The sequence below is a fragment of the Pelodiscus sinensis genome, chromosome 3 (genome assembly GCF_049634645.1).
Source record: "Pelodiscus sinensis isolate JC-2024 chromosome 3, ASM4963464v1, whole genome shotgun sequence".
Taxonomy (NCBI): Eukaryota; Metazoa; Chordata; order Testudines; family Trionychidae; genus Pelodiscus; species Pelodiscus sinensis.
In genome coordinates this window covers 94655500-94673464 of record NC_134713.1, presented here as the reverse complement: position 1 = coordinate 94673464, position 17965 = coordinate 94655500, and the positions used below count along the sequence as shown (strand labels likewise).

The following is a 17965-nucleotide window of genomic DNA, read 5'->3' as shown; positions in this document are numbered from 1 at the left end:
TTTAACCGCTATTTTGACTCCCTATTGTGGCAGAATAGCCAATGTTGGGCCTCACCCTTTTCATGGCAGGGGCAAGGACATCCCCCCTCCTCCTGGGGTACTCAGGGTACTACTGGTGGCCCAGGAAGGTGGCAGGGAATAGACCTGAACCCCAGCCCCTTTCAAACTCTTACCCTCTTCTACCTTGGGATGTGTGGGGGAGTCTTCATCCTTGTTACTGGGTGGGAGAGTCTCCCTGCTTTGCTGGGACAAGATCTCCAATTCTCTGCTCTCTCAAATCTCAGCAGCACCCTCCAACCTCTAGTTTTCCACCCAATCTGCCTGAGGAGGATGAAGGGTTATTAGGTTCCTAAGAGGGCATTAATTGTCTATAGCTGCTGTAACTGGCCTACCGGTATCCTTGCCTTAAGTAGCCTGCCATATGATATCAGGTTCCTGACAGTGCCTTAATTCACTACAGGTGCTTCAATTTTCCTGCAACAGCCCTCCCTGGTCTATAGGGAACCACACCTTAATTAGCCTAGGTCTTATATATCTCCTCTTTAGCATTCTCTCAACTGCTCCCTGTCGCATCATATTATCTTTTATCACTGTTGAATAGCATTTATCTTTTGCTCACTGACTTCTGAAATTTGATTTTTTTTCTTGTATGCAAAAGATGAACATTAGGATCCTGATGCTAACCTCATAGTCACATTCAACTGCATATTTTATAATTATAGGCAACTGTGGTATTAATAAAACTAACGGCTCAATCCTGCATAATAAATGCCAGATAGAAAGGTGCAAATATTCAAGGAATAGCTCCTACCCAGCATGCTGCCCAAAGATGTGTTCTGTTTGCTTCCTGTGTGTCCTACTATGAGTCCAACACTTGCTGCACTTACCACAGCTCCCTCCTTTCAAGCAGTTTCTCCATGAGCTTTGGTGTGCCATTCCCTCATGCTCTTTGACACATTGGAATGTTTTAGTATATGCAAGGCCCTTTGTTTTCAGTTCTAACTAGATTTTTTAATGGGAATATCCATGGAATTAAAAGAAGCCACTGTTTGTTTGATTTGTTTTTTATCAATTTTCATGCAAATGCTGGAAGTACTAGAACTCCCTGGACCCACCTCCAGAAGGAGAGATGAATGGGGGCTCAGCTTGGCAACACTGACTCATTCCCTGGCAACATAGGGGAGATGTTTTAAAAGTATTAAAAGTCCTTTCTCCAGGCAGCAAGCAAGGGAGGATCTCCCCTCCCTTTCCTTGAGATAGCAAATATCAGGTTTGGTTAGCACCTGCTATGGACATTGCGCTAGTTGCTTCTTTTTAGGGAGGCTGGGAAGGAATATTTCCCTCACTACCATATTGGCTTAGGTGTAGTGTGTGTGTGTGTGTGTTGGGGGGGGGGGGTTCTCCGTCTTCACAGGGGGCTTCAGGGAGGACCTATTATGGTGAAGTGGAAAGGAACCTAGGCCATATGTCACAACTCATTTTGTAATTGTGGGGCTCCTGGGGCAGGTGTCCAGTGCAGGTACTTCATAGAGAAGGCATCCATTGACTGGTAAAATGTCCTGCTAAAGGATTTGAAAAGGAGGTGCTGCTTAAAGGAATGGGGCTGGTGGGAGGAAGGTTTCAGGGCTCCTATGACTGCTATGGCAGGGAGCTATTCCCCACCCCAGCTTCTTATAACCCAGCTTAAGCCTCAGTTGAGAGGAAGTGGGTGATTAAGGGCCAAGTCATGGGTTGTGTGGGGGAGCTGGGTGGAAAATAAAGTGGAGGAAGGGCAGGTGGAAGCCCTGAGCAGTTATTAGAATGATCATGGCATTACCTACACTATATACTTTTTTTTAATCTGCCAGGAAATTCCAGACATCTAATAATAAAATCAATATCAAAGCCTGATTAAATCCATATCAGGTATCACCTGTCCTTTCTGTCTAGGTGGACAATAAATCATGCCAAACTGACCAAACCTTCCCATCCTTCTTTGATGGGATATTGGCTGCATGACTGGAGAAGTGGGGAGGAGGAGGAGCAGTGGACCCGATGTATCTTGATTTCAATAAGACTTTTGATGTGGGCCCACATGACATTCATGTAAACATATTACAGAAATTACTATAATGTGGGCACACCAACAGGTGAAAGACCATACTTGGAGTTAATTAATGGTTTGCTTCAAATTATGGGGACGTATCCATTAGGGTCTAATTGGAATCTGTCGTTGGCCTGGCACTAGTCACAATTTTCTTTAATGACTTGGATAACATAGTGGAGACTGTTTATAAAATGTGCAAGTGACACCAACATGAGAAGCACTTCAAGCACCTTGGAGGACAAGATTAGAATAAAAATTGATAAACTGGAGAATGTGTCTGAAATTAACAAAATGATATTCATTAAAGAGAAGTGTAAAGTGCTATACTTTGGGAAAAATTAAACAACTAAAAATGTGAAATAATGGGCTATGTGGTAATCCTGCTGAGAGAGATCTGGGAGATATAAGGGATCACAAATTGAATGTCAGTTAACAATATGATGCAGTTAAAAAAAAGTATAATTCTGGTGAGTATTGATTTGTGTTATATATAAGACATGGGAGGTAATTGCTGTACTCTACACGGCAGTGGGGAGAGCTCAACTGAAGTACTATGTCCGATTTTGGGTGCCACACTTCAAAAAAGATGTGGGTAAATTGGAAAGATTCCAGAGGAGAACAAACAAAATGATAAAAGATTTAGAAAACCTGACCTATGAGGTAAGGTTAAAAAACCTTGACCTTTGTAGTCTTGAGAAAAGACACCTTAGGTGAGACTTTGGAACAGTCTCAGATATGATCATTGTTTTCCACATCCATGAAGATATGGCAAGAAGTAATGGGCTTCATCTGCATCAAGCTAGATTTAGGTTATATATTAGGAGAAACTTTCTAACTGTTAGGCGTGGTCTACACTACAGCAAAAAGTTGACTTAAGATACGTAACTCCAGATATGGTACTTGTATAGCTGGAGTCGATGTACTTTAAATCGCCATCCACACACAGTGGGAGGTTGACAAGAGCAAACATTCCCATTGGCTTCCCTTACTCCTCGTGAGGAGCCGGAGTACCAGCACCAACAGGGGTGCCCTATGAGTTCAATTTAGCAGGCCTTTACTAGATCTACTAAATCAAACCCCGGAAGTTCAATTGCAGCAGCATCGATCTTGCACGTTGTGTCCACATGGCCTTTGCGTAATTAAGTCCTGAAATAGATTTCCAAGGGAGGTTCTGGTATCCCCATCCCTGGAGGTTTTTAAGAACAGCTTGGACAAACACCTCTCAGGGATGGTTTGAGTTTACTTGGTTCTACCTCAGCACCACGAGGAACTGATAATGTGACCAGATAGCAAGTGTGGAAAACTGGGACAGGAAGTGGTGGTGGTGGGACTAAGTGCTATATAAGATAAAACACCAAATATTGGGACTGTCTCTATAAAATTAGGACATCTGGTCACCCTAGGAATTGATGTCCTGTTGAGGTTTCTTCCAGACCTGTATTTCTATGAATCTGTTATTCCAACTCTTAAATGAAACACAGGGAATAAAGTGAAGCAGCTTCAGGCAGGATTTGCCATGTTTTTGTTTATATTTTCCTTTTCCTTTTATCATGAGTGGGTTTTATTCTTTAAACTATGATGGCTCAAGGATATTAAATGAAAATGGTGGTAAAAATATTACATTTGGTTATCTCATCTGATTTCAGGCCTAACAGTATATGGGTGGGAGATTTCCAAACCAAATGATACAAAATGTACCTAAAATTGCTTTCTAAAGGTACATCTATACAGCAGCGTTATTTCAGAACAACGGATGTTATTTTGAAATAACAAAATGCACATCTACACAGCAAGCCATTATTTTGAAATAATGTCAAGATGGAACACTTCTTACTCCGATTCCTGTAGCCCTCATTTCATGAGGAGTAAAAGAAGTTGAAGGAAGAGTATTCTGTGTAGACAGCACCAAAAGCTGAGTTAAGATATTTCAACTTCAGCTACGCAGTTGACGTAGCTGAAGTTGTGTAATGTAATTCTACTTTTGCCCTATTATGTAGACATACCCTAAAACTCAAATTGACTGACCGATTTCCATGAGTTATCAGGACACATTTTGAATGGTTTGTCAGTAGGTGGCACCAGAACTTCATGTTCTTCGAAAGTTTTGTGCTCTCTGCTATTTCAGTGCTGTATATACCAAGGATCCCAGCAGGTATGTTATTGCCATAGCTATTTTTCTCTAAGTGTTATTGTTGCTCTTTGTAAGCTGACTCTGAGTTAAAGAGATGTGATGTCTCTGAACAGCAGGACAGGCACAGCCTTAAAGATACTTAAAAAGGCTGGAACCCAACTTTTTGAAGGGCCAAACAATGGGATCTATTTCATACTCATTTATACCCTAATGATAATTTTACATAGTCAAGTTTTTTTTATTAGTGCTGGCAACAGTGACATGCAGAAGTTCAGTTAATTTAGTAGTAGAAAATGAAACTTTGATTCCAACTCTACTTTCAAAAAGTTTCTGATGAACTCCTCTCAGCTTTATTGACTGTGAGCATGTGGATCTGCAAGACAACTAAACATGAACACCAATTGTGCAGTCCTGAAGCACAAGAATACAGGTTTTGGGCTCAGGTTTGCGGGGTGAGGTAGCCACCGCTTACCCATGGGGAAATCAGTCTGATATGGATAATAGTAAGGAGTTGTAAAGGGGGACTATGCCAGTCAGAGGTATGAAAAATGTGGACCCCTGAGGAATGTAGTTGTACCAATCTAAATCTCCATATTGTAGACAGTGCTATGTCAGCAGGAATGTTTCTCTTACCTACACTGCTGCCATCTCTTAGGGAGGTGGATTAACAATAACAGCATCATCACAAAATCACGTAGTGTGGCTGTCATGCTGTACATGAAGACAAGCCTCAAGTCTGTTTCATTCACATTCAGATTCTTAATTTGTTTTGATACTGTTGGTGCATATTGAGCCAAAAATGAATTAGATTTAGAGATGTGTTAAAATTCTGATCTGACACTTTGAATTCTCAGAGGTTTTCCTTGTCCTGCTTACAGTAGGGATCTCTATATAGGCATGTCTACACAGTAGGGCAAAACTCGAAATAAGGTTTCAGTCCAGGAGCAAGTGTCATCTATGCAGGTTCTGGTCCAGGTAAGGAAAGAAGTCCACACAAAGAAACAATTTGAGAGTCTCATCTCAATCATGTCTGCAAGATTACTGGATCCTGCTGATGCTCCCACACCCTGGCCCAATTCTCCTGTGAATTACTCACTCCAAAACAGCTTGGAAAATTTCATGTCTGTGAGGCTCATGCAATTGAGTTCTATAAGGAGCTGGTCAGGGCAATTAAAACTCTGTGTAGCTCTCTGTCTTGATCCCCTCTCCCATGGTTACCTCCACCCCATCCTCCAATGCCAAGTGTACATAAAATGGGGCAAGAGGAGAAAAGAGAACAGGATATCTGGGGACATAATGTGGTAGGAGGTTTGTTTGTTTGGTTTTGCCGTGTTTGCACTTGTTCATGTGCTTTTTTCTACCCTGAAACATTATTTTTGTTCCTGATGTGTTACAATGGTAGCTGGCCTGTCTGACAATGGATGACTGTTAGAACAATGCATTTTTATAAATAAAGCCTCTTATGTCATCAAAAAAAGCTTATTGATCTCACTGCTTCTCATCCTACAAATGTGTTGTGAAATAATAAAGTGGAATACATGATCTGGAACAAATAGGAATTAGTGAGCAAACACTGTTCTTCTTTATAGTAAGGCACAACAATCCATGCTTCAGTCACATCATTACAGGCAGTCCCTGGGTTACATGGATCCGACTTACATCGGATCCCTACTTACAAACGGGGTGAGGCAACCCCGTACTAGCTGCTTCCTCCCAGCAGACCAGGGAGACGCGAAGCTAGCGCCCCTTCCCCCCCCCCCCCAGCAGACCAGGGAGACGTGGAGTGGCTTTTCTCAGCAGACACCTCAGCTTGAGAATAAAAAAGACTGAGGGAAGTGAGGTGTGGGAGAATAAAACTGAGCTCTGGAGAAATGTTTGGCTAGAGTTTCCCCTACAATATGTACCAGTTCTGACTTACATACAAATTCAACTTAAGAACAAACCTACAGTCCCTATCTTGTACGTAACCCGGGGACTGCCTGTATATGAATTCATGCTGTGAAACATCCTCCACCTCATTTCATAAGTCTTGTCATTCATAACTTCACTGCATGGCTGTCAAGCCCCCCTCCAGTAAATTAGCCCTCCCAGCACACTGAAAGAGATCCTGTTCCCTCTTTTCCTTTGGGCCATGCAAGTAGGAGTGCAAAGCATCCCTGACTTCTGTAACCTGGGTACGTCCAGCTCCAGCTGGAGTAGGTGCACTTTCAGGCTTAGGGGACCAATTCAGTAGCCCCAGCGAGCCCTGAGCATTTCATTATGATATTGAACTAGAAGAACAGTCACCTCCTGGTTGCGGAACTGAGTTCATGCCCTTGTCTTTTCCCCACCGACCCTGAGGTTGTTAGCTGGAGCACTTACATCACACACACTACTCAGTTCTCACCAACTGACTCTGCTGTCATGGGAGCCATTTACCATAATAAATTTACCTTCACTGACCTCTGTCACCCTGTGATCTACAGGATGACAGAGAAGTGAGAAGATGAAGTATATGAACTTTGGATGGGCTTCTTGGTTCTACCATCAAATATTATTGGTTGGAGATTTGTCTCTTTTTGTGCATGTGAAATACAACTCTTCTTTATGGCAATTTGGAGCTCAAAGAGTTACATTTGTAAATCCATTTCAGTCTTGTGGTAAGAAGAAAAAAGACAGTATTCTTCGAGCATATTCCTGTTGTCTGTTTACTACAGTGTTCTGTAAATGTGCTGGCCTTGTCTCTGCACATTATTGAAGTGTAAAAGCAAAGACTTGAAAAGTTGTGGGCAGCCACTGACTTTTCCTCAGATCAGGTTTGATTTTTTATCCCTCAGCAGTGTTCCCTGTAAGCTGAGCACTTGGGTAACCACCCAAGAGAGATTCAAATGCTGCCCAACTGATTAGCAGAGTGCACACAACCACCAACAGCTGGCAATATGTGTTTCTATTTGTGGTGCATATCCACATGCCTTGCTGCATATAATAAAACTTATTCTGCACCTGAATGGAAACATTAGAGGGAACATTGTCCCTCAGTGGCACATTTAGCATTAATAATGTCTTTCCAGACCTCTTGATCAGTGGGTTCAGCTGGTCCCTTGAGAATATCAAGAAGGGACATGTGTGTGTATGGAAGGGAAATAGATATGGCAGCCAAGCTGAAACAAAGCCAATGCTAATTATATTTGATCATGCTTGCCCTGATTCAGGAAAGCATTTAAGCAAGTGCTTTAAGTCCATCCCCCTTCAGGATAGTCTGTAAGCATTAAAATTGCATTTGTGCTTAAGCACTGTCTTTAAAAGGTGTGGCATTCTTGCATCAGAGCCTGAGTTAATAAACAAAAGCCTTCAGAAAATGATTATTTGAATGTTTCTGAACAAGGTTATTACTTCAGCAAGTAAGAAATCAAATAATCTGAGAAATATCTAACCTAGGGTATGTCTACACAACAAAGTTATTTCAAAATAACTTTTCTAGCATCTACACAGCCAAACTGCTATTTCAAAATTAATTCAAAATAGCAAAGTGCTTATTTTGAATTTCATAAACCTCATTCCACAAGAAATAATGCCGAATTTGAAATAGCTATTTTGAAATAAGGGCTGTGTAGACACTTATATCAAAATAGGGGGCCTCCAGCCTTCCCAGGGTGCCCTGGTGGCCACTCCAACCTCAACCAAGAACACTCCTCTCCCTCCCCCATCCCTGGAGCCCTTAAAGGGGTTGACTCTGGCCACAGTCACTGCCCCGACCCAGTGGCCCCAAAACATGAGCCAGCAAGCCACTGGCAGCCAGCCCTGCACCACACCCCAGGAGCAGTCTGCCAGCTCCCAGGAGCCTGCCAGGGCCCGCACCTTCCTGGTCCAGGGTGGTAATCATGGACCTTATTCAGATTTGGGGGAGATGCCCCCAATGTCCATGAACTCCGCACTAGAAGAAGGAATGCAGCTGTCTATGGCAGGATAGCTGCCAGCCTGGCCAACAAAGGCCACATGTGAACCCAGGAGCAGGTTTGCATGAAAATCAAGTTGGTCTGGCGAGACCCCCCAACCCTGAGCCCTGAGCTTCTTCCCCTTGCTTCCTCCTTCCAGCTCCCTCCTCCCAGGTTTCCCCTCCCATTTTCCACTCTCTCTCTTCCCCTCTCCCACCTCCTTTCCCCAGTCTCAACAGAGTTTCATTCCTCCACACAGTTTTTCTAAATAAAGAGAGTTTGTGTTCATGAAAATACGTGTATTTTATTTGACATCAGCAAGGGGGGCTAGGTAGGGGTAAGTCGAAGGATGTGAGGGAGGAATGAGGCACAAGCGCAGACCAGGGAGGCTCTTAGTGCTCCTCAGTGTGGAAGTTCTCCCGCAGGGTATCCTGGATACTGACAGTCCCCCGATGGACCTCCCAGATGGCAGCCTGCAGAAAATGCAGCCAGGCTCACAGCAACGTGTCCACAAGAAGCACCAGGGTGACCAGGGGCAGCTCTGGCTCCATGTTGCAGAATGCTGTGGTGTCCTGAGTGAGGGCAACCAGAACACACAGAGACAAAATGCTTTGCTGTCCCTCATCGAGGTAGGCAAGCAAGCAGGGAAACCTGAGAACTGGCTGTCCGGGGGAGGGGGGGGTGTGAATCCCTTTAAACACAGGCCTCAGATAGCCTCAGGCAACAGCCACACAAAGTAACTCCTGACCTGATGCCCTGCTGGACCTGGTTCCAGCCAGCCTTAAATGCGATTCAACATCCACTCAGAGTGGACGTGCTATTTTGAAATAGCAAAACGCTATTTGTGTGTAGATGCGTTATTTCACAATAACTTATTTCGAATTAACTATTTCGAAGTAAGATATTTCAAAATAATGCTGTAGTGTAGACATACCCCTAGAAAGTAGCAGTACATATAGAAAAGTAAAGGTATCACAATTCATGTTGACATTTTTGGGGTTTTAATTGTTTACTATTTTAATAGATTATTTTTATTTTAAAAATAACACATTTTTACCACGTTTTTATTTGGAAACTTTCGACTAATTCTTCATAAGGGATTGAGTGAAATGTTAATTAACTCTAAGGAGAAATTATAGTAAATAAACTGAAATGAGGGGTTTTTTTTCTCATGAGAATGGTGGAAGTTTACCTTATAGAAATGATCATGTTCATTTTGTACAGTTTTTTTAATGGGATTATTGCTTTCTGCTCAGTTCTGAACAGGAAAGCCTAACTGTTCAAAAGTGATTAGTGATTTTGTTTGCCTCAATTTTTAGGTGCCCAAGTGGTGACATTTTGAAAAGGGGTTTGATTTTAGGAGGGAGTGCCTCAAAATGAGTATCTGGAAATCTGAGGCATCCAAAATAATTAGTTGCTACTAAAATTTCTTGCTCAGGGCAAAGGATGACTGACTGTTTTGTCTCTTATAGTTCCTGAGCAAATTGGCCGTTAAATAACATACTTTGCCAAGATCTAGAAAGAGCCTCTAAGCGCTTTCAGGATTGACGTAAGAATCACAAACGTGTGACTGCTTATTAATGAGGCTCATGAGATGTAGCTATTAGCCATAACAGTTTTCTCAAGTGCTTCTAAATATGACTCCATCGTGATGAACTAACTTCAGAAGCACCAGGGTCAAAGTGAGGTTTTATTAGCAGACTGGAATATTTTTAAAATGATGATTGTGAGTTATGTTTGTTTTTTCACTCCCTCTTTTCCAATGTCTTTAGAACTTTGAACAGAAGCTCCTAGAAGACTTGCAAGTGTAACTGTCTATTTAGGTATTTATCAGCCTGCATCCTTGGAAGCAGCTCATAAATATGTGATGAATTCATCATGGAAACTTCCTATGTGTGAGGTGGAGGGTATTATCATCATTTCAGACCTGGGAAGTGAGGAAGAAAGATTGAAGGACTGCTCTAAGGCCATATAGGAGAACTGGGTGATATTTCAGCCAAAATGTGCTTTCATTGAGAAATGCATATATGGTGATGCTGAAATGCTTCATACCTCTCTATTCGTTTCACGGGATTACTTTCTTTATAAAATGTCCAAAATATTAAAATATTAAATTATTTTGTATTAAACATTTCCTTTATTTTTAGTTTTTAAAGATAATCAGCATTAAAATGAAATTTTCTGATTTTGTCAAAATGAAACATTTCATTTGACATGAACTATTTTTTTTTAAAATTTCCAGCAAACTGGAAAATCTAATATTCTCACAGTTCTACTGAGATCATTCCAATGACTTAACCACAGGACTATCCTGACTTGTGAGAGCAATTTAGGTCCAGTCATGTTCTTATAACTATCTTTAGTTAAAATGCTGCTTACAAATATTTAACATTTAAGTTATAAATCCATGTCTTTTATATACTAGAACATATTACTGCTTTGTTAATGGTTTATTTTTCATTCTTTATTTCACTATGTGTTAACTGATGGACTTCTGAAAAACAAGAGCGGAACACCTAAACTGTTGTTAACAGTAATACTTTACCAGAAGTACTAGAAAAAGGGCTTACTGAACCCTCATTGCATTTCCTCGTGATGTTACTATTGATAGTTCACACCTTTGCCATCACTTTAAGATAAGAATTTCATGTAATGCCTCATGTTTGTTTTTCATGTTATGCAATCTTATAATAATGCTCTACTTTAGTAAGTATACAGCAATGTATATAATTACTTTCCACTTACTGAGAAGTCAGTCAACTGTCTTGGTATTTTGTGTCTACCTATCAACTTCTTCCTTATTCACTTTTAAATAGCAGTTACCTGTGGCTAATTAATTCTTCTAATTTTCATGTAACACATACATTTGTGTCTTACTTTCCTTTGGACTCCACCCTTTTAGGGTTATCATTCACAAACAAGCCTCCTGTATAGTTAATCTGGTAGGTTGCCAATGATGATGGTGACTGATTCTGTCGGTACCATTCTCCTGGCCACCACAAACATATTGTATTTACCAATGCACTGACACCCCTCTTCAGAGCAACAGGCCATCGGAGGAATTGTCATTTAGGTGCTATACTACTAGAGGAGTACATTACTGGGTTTATTGTAGATGTTATCTTCATTCAGGATGACAGAACACAGGCAAAAAGGCTGTGAAGAGGACACATCAGATGTTGCCAGTATTCTCTCTAACATTTTCCATCCTTGGAGGGTTGAATTTTCCTTGAGCGGGTAGAACTTTCTTATCTTCAACGCCAATATTGAGGTACTTTGTGGATGTGCACCACCGGTACAAACAAAAAACCTAGATATAAATATATATTTTAAGCAGTCTGTAGGTGTGGAAGAAAATACATTAAAACAAGGGATAATTAACAAGGAGCAATGCTTATGATGTTTATTTAATATGAAATCAGATAAAAAGAAAATTAACATGGAGTACACATATTATCATCCTTTCTAATAACTCAAGCTAGTAAACACACCAAAATGTGTATTATTCACACATAACTCAGCTTTAAGATGCTAAACAAATCTATGATTCAACTAGAAATAGTCATGCTATACCTGCAAATATTAATACAATATTTACTGACACTGAAAAAGAGAATAAAAGGCATTCATTCACTCGGGTTTATACAGTTTTTCTGAGGACTAGTAATTTCAACATTTTACCAAACCATATCATCAATGGACTCAACATTGTTGGATCAGGTCCAGGAAATCTAAAGGTTGAAAACATTAACTGTTCCAGATTTACCTGTAAAAGAGGTCTAATAAATTAATTAACAGCCAAATATATTTCCTTGCATCTTTAAACTCTAGAATAGAACACAAGTGCGTGATAACTATTAACTCACCTAAATCTGTTTCAGATTCAAATTTAAAACTGATTCATTGAGAAAGTCAGCATAGGAGTGGGGACTACTCTGACCTACACATTAAACTTTAGGAATAAAACACATTTAGGCTTACCCAGCTCTAAGAGTTCAAAGACCCTATGATGGAGCCTCATCTGCTGAAAGAGCCTCATTCTCAGGGCACTTTTTAAAAGTGCCACCATGTGCCAAAGGATCTGTCCAGGTACTGACTGGACAATCTGGGAAGCTATTAAACAGTGCCCATACTAAAGGATGCTTCTGTCTGGATCAGAATTGCTGTTGCTTCTTTAATGCATAGGATATTGGTCACAAGGTTTCATAGAATAAGCCAGAATATCTGCTTTCTATTGTATTATGCTTTTATTCTTCAGTACAATTATTTACTGAAGAATGAAAGTATAATACAAAAAAAAAAAAAAGCAGATCAAGATGATCTCATCTGAAGAAGTGGATTTTCCGCATGAAAGCTCATGATACTATACATATATATTTTTAATCTCTGAGGTTCCACAGGACTACTTGTTGGGGTTTTAAAGTTTTTTTTAAGTTACAGACTAACATGACTGTCCCTTCTGAGATATTTCAACTTTAATATTATCCCAACAAAAGCAATTCACCTTACCACTTCCTTTTTTTCCCTCTAAAACACTCACATGCATTTCCCCTATAGGTTTAATTTATTTAGTTAGTTTTCTGTAATTTGTTAGCTGCTCATAAAAAATGCAGCTTCCTGTTTCTCCCTGTTGACTTAGAAATTAGGAATTAAAAGCACAGTGTCTGTCAGTCTGACAGTACAGATTTTAGAGTACAGTCTCCACGACTAAGGGTTGCTAAGTCTTTGCTATTTTCTGGTAAGTAAAGTTCTTTTTCTTTTCAAGCAGTTTGTTTAACAATTTTTATGCAGTTTAATTTCCTGGATTGTTAACATCCTGCTTTTGGTGGAAGAGTGGCTTATGCAGCACGTAGGCAGCTTTCATTTCTTCTCTTTACACTAATAAGCCTCAGCTGTTTGTGATACTTGTAAGTGCAGAAAATTGTACATTTGTACAATTCTATTCTTCTATACTTTCCTTGACTATATTATTAAACATTTTAAACTTTACAAGTAGTTACCCACAAGGCACACCAAATTAGTCTGAGTGAGATCACGCAGGCCAATTGTGATGCTTCATTGCAGATTGGACATACTCTTAGAGGTTATGAGGGATAGCTAATGGAACAGGAGAGCCCAATGTAATGCTGTAGCTATTACAATAAACAATCCTTGGAGTTATAAGGAGGGGAATATCCAGTAGGAGCAATAAGGTGGTATTACTGTTGTATGTGACACCACTCCTGGAAGAATACTGTATCCATGCTTTAAAGAGGATATTGAAAATTTGGGATGGGTTCAGAAGAGAGCCTTGACCATGACAACAAGTGGAAAACAGAGTTAGAGATTAAGAAACTCGATCTATTTATTTTACCCAAGAGCAATTGACTTGATCACAGTCTCCAAGTACATTCATAAGAGAGAGATTTCTGTTAGAGAATGGCCATTTGGCAGAAATGGATCCAATAGTTGCAAACTGAAGCTTGGCAGATCCAGACTTGAAACAGTTGTACATTTTATATACAATTAATAAAGTCCATCTTACTTTGTCTGGTTTCTAAAAGCAGCTCCAGATGGTGTTCTAATGAACCACAAAGGTGAGGAAAATTTACTATAGTCTTTTCTGAACTGGAATGGTTTGCTATTCACTTGTCAATATTTCTTCCTGACATCCAGAATGCTTGCCAATGCAAACAAGATCCACCTGTCCATGGCATATCTGATCACTCAGGAAGAAGGCAGTACTTTTGAAATGCTCCTTAACAGAAGGTATCGAAACATGGCTAAACGAAGTTGTAAAAATGATAGTGTTAAAAAATAGGATGCCAAACATTGTTGACTTAGCTAAGATCGGTCATAAATTCAGTGACATTTTTGCTCTCTGACTAAAATATAATGGCTTACAAGTGCCTTTTTATTGCCTGCATTATATAAGATCCAAGAACTGCTTGTAGTCTCGTGAGCAAAACAGACTAGTAAAGAATCATAATATAGCTAAGGTTTCTTTTGTTTGTTCATTGTAAAGATAATAAAACCCTACAGCCATGTCCTGTTACATATTTTTTTATCAAATGTGATTTCATATGAATTATACAAAGTACAATAGAAACTTACAGTCATGCAAAGTTTCTATGGTGGACTATGAAAAATTTTGTGATAACATTTCCTTTTAGCTTGTGGTGACTACTATTCAATTGTGGATTTAATTATGAGTCTACAGGTTGAAACTCTCTTAACCGGGATTCTCTGGTCCAGCAACATCTATGTTCTGGTATGGATGTTGTAGGACCAGAGAGTCCTGGTGGAGGGCCAGTGGCAAGGATCCCTGAGGGGCTGGCAGGGCAGTGGGCTGCTCACAGTGAGCCCATCATCAGCACATGGCAGCAGGTCTGCCCAGCAGGGTTGGGAGATATGTGTGTAGCTGCCCGGCGGGGATGTGAGCGGCGGTAGCTCAGTAGGGCTGGGATCCGTGGCATATGGCTGCCTAGCAGGTCCTGGATCCCCAGAGCTGTGCAGCTGCATGGCAGGACCCCAAGGCCCAGAGCAACGCATGTGGCTGCCCTTGGGGTTCCATAGCAGGGCAGCAGGGCCAGCAGGAGGTGAGAAGCTGGCTAGGAAGGCTGGCAGCAGGGGGTCCAGAAATGACCTCCCCTGGCTTGAAAGAATTCCTCATCCAGGCCCAGTCAGGTCCCGAGGGTGCCAGACCAGGGAGGTCCAACCTGTAGTGCTACCAGGCATGCCTGCAATTAGATCACAATCAACACTTGTCTTTATTTAGTACACTTATTTCCATGGTCCTAGCATGGAGTTAACAAAAAAACATTTATCTTCCTCTGTATTGGTAGCATGTCTAAGGAAAGATTTATTATTTGCTTATCTTTTCGGAATAGTTAATGTTTACATCATCCTGCTGGTGAAGAGTTTTCCAGACAGCTGCAACGTAGAGTCAGGCTCAAATGTGCGAAAGCTGAACTAGCAGGGATTCATGTGGAATGGGTCACTAATGGACGGGAACTGCAGATTGCTCTGACGTTTGATGAGGAACAAACTACTGAGTAGGTACTTTAAGTTTCTGTATCTTACATTTTGAACAGAATTAGTCTCCAGTCTGGTAGACAAAATTTCTTTCCAAGCAGAGAATTCTTGCTAAAGACTTAATAAGATCAGTCATTCTGCATCTGACTATTGGTTTTTAATGTAAGAAGTACTGGCAGAAATAGGACCTCTAGTAATGGAAAATATCAGTAAGAAAAGCCAGTCATTTATAGCCGCTAAAAAGGGTAACTCAGCTCATGGTTACAATTCTACTCCCAAACACAGAGTTCTGAATTCAGAATAAATCCAGTGCCTTCTGCAGAATTACTCCAGAGGCAGAATGGTGTAACTGAGAGCCGAATGTTTTACAAGAATTTGGTTTGGATCATATATTATTGTTCCTTATGATTTTTACCTTCAGTTTTTCTTTGTATTTGGGAGACATTCAACTATAGTAAGTCTGGGAGAGCAATGAATATTTGTCAGACTTGTACTCCCTGAGTGCTCACAGCTCCCACCGACCTCGGTGAGAAGTTTGAGGGCTCATGATATGGAGGATGATTAAGCTCTGCTTTAAAATGTAGGAGTAAAAGCAAGTCTTGTACAGAACACAAACAGAACAATTGATGTTATTTTGATAATTATCTGACATTAATAAAGCATCATGGAGCTTACTCCAGTTCCTTGAGAATCACTGGGAATTTCAACATTAATTTTAGTGGGACCAGGACTGGTTCTTTGCTAATGAGTAACAAAATGTGCTATTCTGAGACAGAAGATGGATATGAATTAGAAACTTTATCACAGAAATTATATTGAGAATGAAAGCTCTATTTTGACATTATGCTCATAATGTTGTTATGCTAGTGGATTTGCTATAAGCCCCTTTTCTTCTTTTTTATATTTAATACATTTTATTGTGCATTTAGGCTTAATTTTTCTTTGGAAGATACAATCATCACTTCCCTCTTCACAACACCACATGACAAGATGATACAAAATATCATTTCTGTATGTAAATAGGTATTCCCGAGTCGTATGTGTGGGATAAAAGATATCTATTTATACTAAGTAACAGAATATACTGTGGGAAAAAATATAGAGGTCAATCTCTTACTGTTCTAAATTACCCTGATGTGAATCTGGAGTAGCTCTCAATTAACTTTTAATGGAGTTATTTCAGATTATACCAATATGATTTAGAGCAATATTAGCCACAACAACTTCTCATTTTATCCCTGTGATTAACCCTTTATGTTGGGCAACAGTATTTAGATGAAAAATCTGGCTCATTCTCCCAGAAAGTTCCAATGCATTAAAATTAACTTGATTAATTACATTAAATCATATGAATCAAGATAAAAAATCTGAGTACATTTATTTTGTATCCTTCCATTTTATTCTGAGGGTTATGGATACAAGTGGGCAAACCTCTTGGAGTTTATGGATTTGTCAACCTATTTGGGGGCCCTCTGAAGATTTACATTAATTTGCAAATATTTTTTTTAAATTTCACACCCATAGTTTTTCTTCAAAAGGTAGTCCATTTTAAAATGGTATTCTAGGAAAAGGAAAATCTGTGTTTTGTATGAGGGATAAAAGATTCCTGATCCTGAGAAAGGTAACTTAAATTTAAGTGATACCCTGTGTATGGTAGACCTATAGTTATGCTATTTTTCATTAAAATCATCCCTTATGTTTAAAAAATCTGTTTCTCCACACATGCAAAAACTAAAAGATGTTAAATATTTTTCTCGTTAGCACTATAAATATTAACTGCACATATCCGCTTGAATCTTACTTTCCAAAAGAAGTGTGAAAATGTGTGTCTTTATTTCCATTAGTGCAAATAAAATCTCGCTCTGTGTTTCCATGCCATGCTAATATTATTAAATCTATTCTTGGAGCTGACACTCAGGGAACTCAAAGGGAGCAGTAGAGAACCTTCTCCCATGTTGCTCAGTAGCTCCATGGGAAAGTCAGCTATAGTTTTTGGATCCTTTCTCAAGCCAAAGCTGTTCACTTTCTTCAGCTGGCACCAAAAACGGTACCAGCCCTTTGGGAATGACAAACAAACTGTATGAGTTAATTCAAACTGTACCATTTTCAAAAAGTTTTAAGAGGGTAAAATCCCCTTTGTTTGACATAGTAGGAAAACAATCACCACTAAAGTGCATTCTTTGGCCAGGGTTCTGCTCTGCAGCAAAGAAGAGCTTGGCTGAGCTCCAGAAAAGAAGTGCTCAGACCTGACTGTTAGCAACGTTTATGCCCCACTAATTGGTGCTGGTCCAGTTGCTGATGCAAGTTGGAGCAGCCTCAGGACTGCTCTAATTTACACCAGCAGCCAACTACTTCAATAGGCAACTCCAGTATCTGGGGTTTACTGATGTGTGATGTTGTCCTGGCCCAACACACTGTGTACACACTGTAGCTGTGACCAGGAGGGAGATGAGGCAATAGCCAATATACAGGCAATAGCCAATCACTGATTATTTGTGTGCGGGAAGTCCTACACTAACTGGTTACACTGGTTTAATGATAATTTTGTGTTATGGGAGTGGCCCAAAGGTGACCAACCAAATTGAAAATGTGATACTAAAATGTCCATATGTCACCTTATGTTAATTCACACTTTACTTTAGTTTACTTACTTGAGTTTGTTTACAATCATTTCACAAAATACACCATTAAGCCTTTCAGCCCTGTTTTAACTTGCACCTTTCTACAAAGCCTTTGCATGTGAGACTAATCACACTTCAGTGTGACTTATTACCCATCAGCAGAGTAAATCTAAACACACAGAGGGCGTTTAGACACTAC

At 40.0% G+C, this 17965-nt stretch overlaps 1 long non-coding RNA gene across 1 annotated transcript in view; it reads right to left on the bottom strand.

Moving 5' to 3' along the window:
- Window positions 1-9156: 9156 nt before the first annotated feature.
- LOC142827630 (uncharacterized) overlaps window positions 9157-17965 on the bottom strand; it is a 63887-nt gene continuing 55078 nt past the window's right edge. Inside the window, exon 3 of the long non-coding RNA XR_012902328.1 lies at window positions 9157-11441. This is a non-coding gene — a long non-coding RNA (uncharacterized LOC142827630). The remainder of the gene's footprint in view (window positions 11442-17965) is intronic.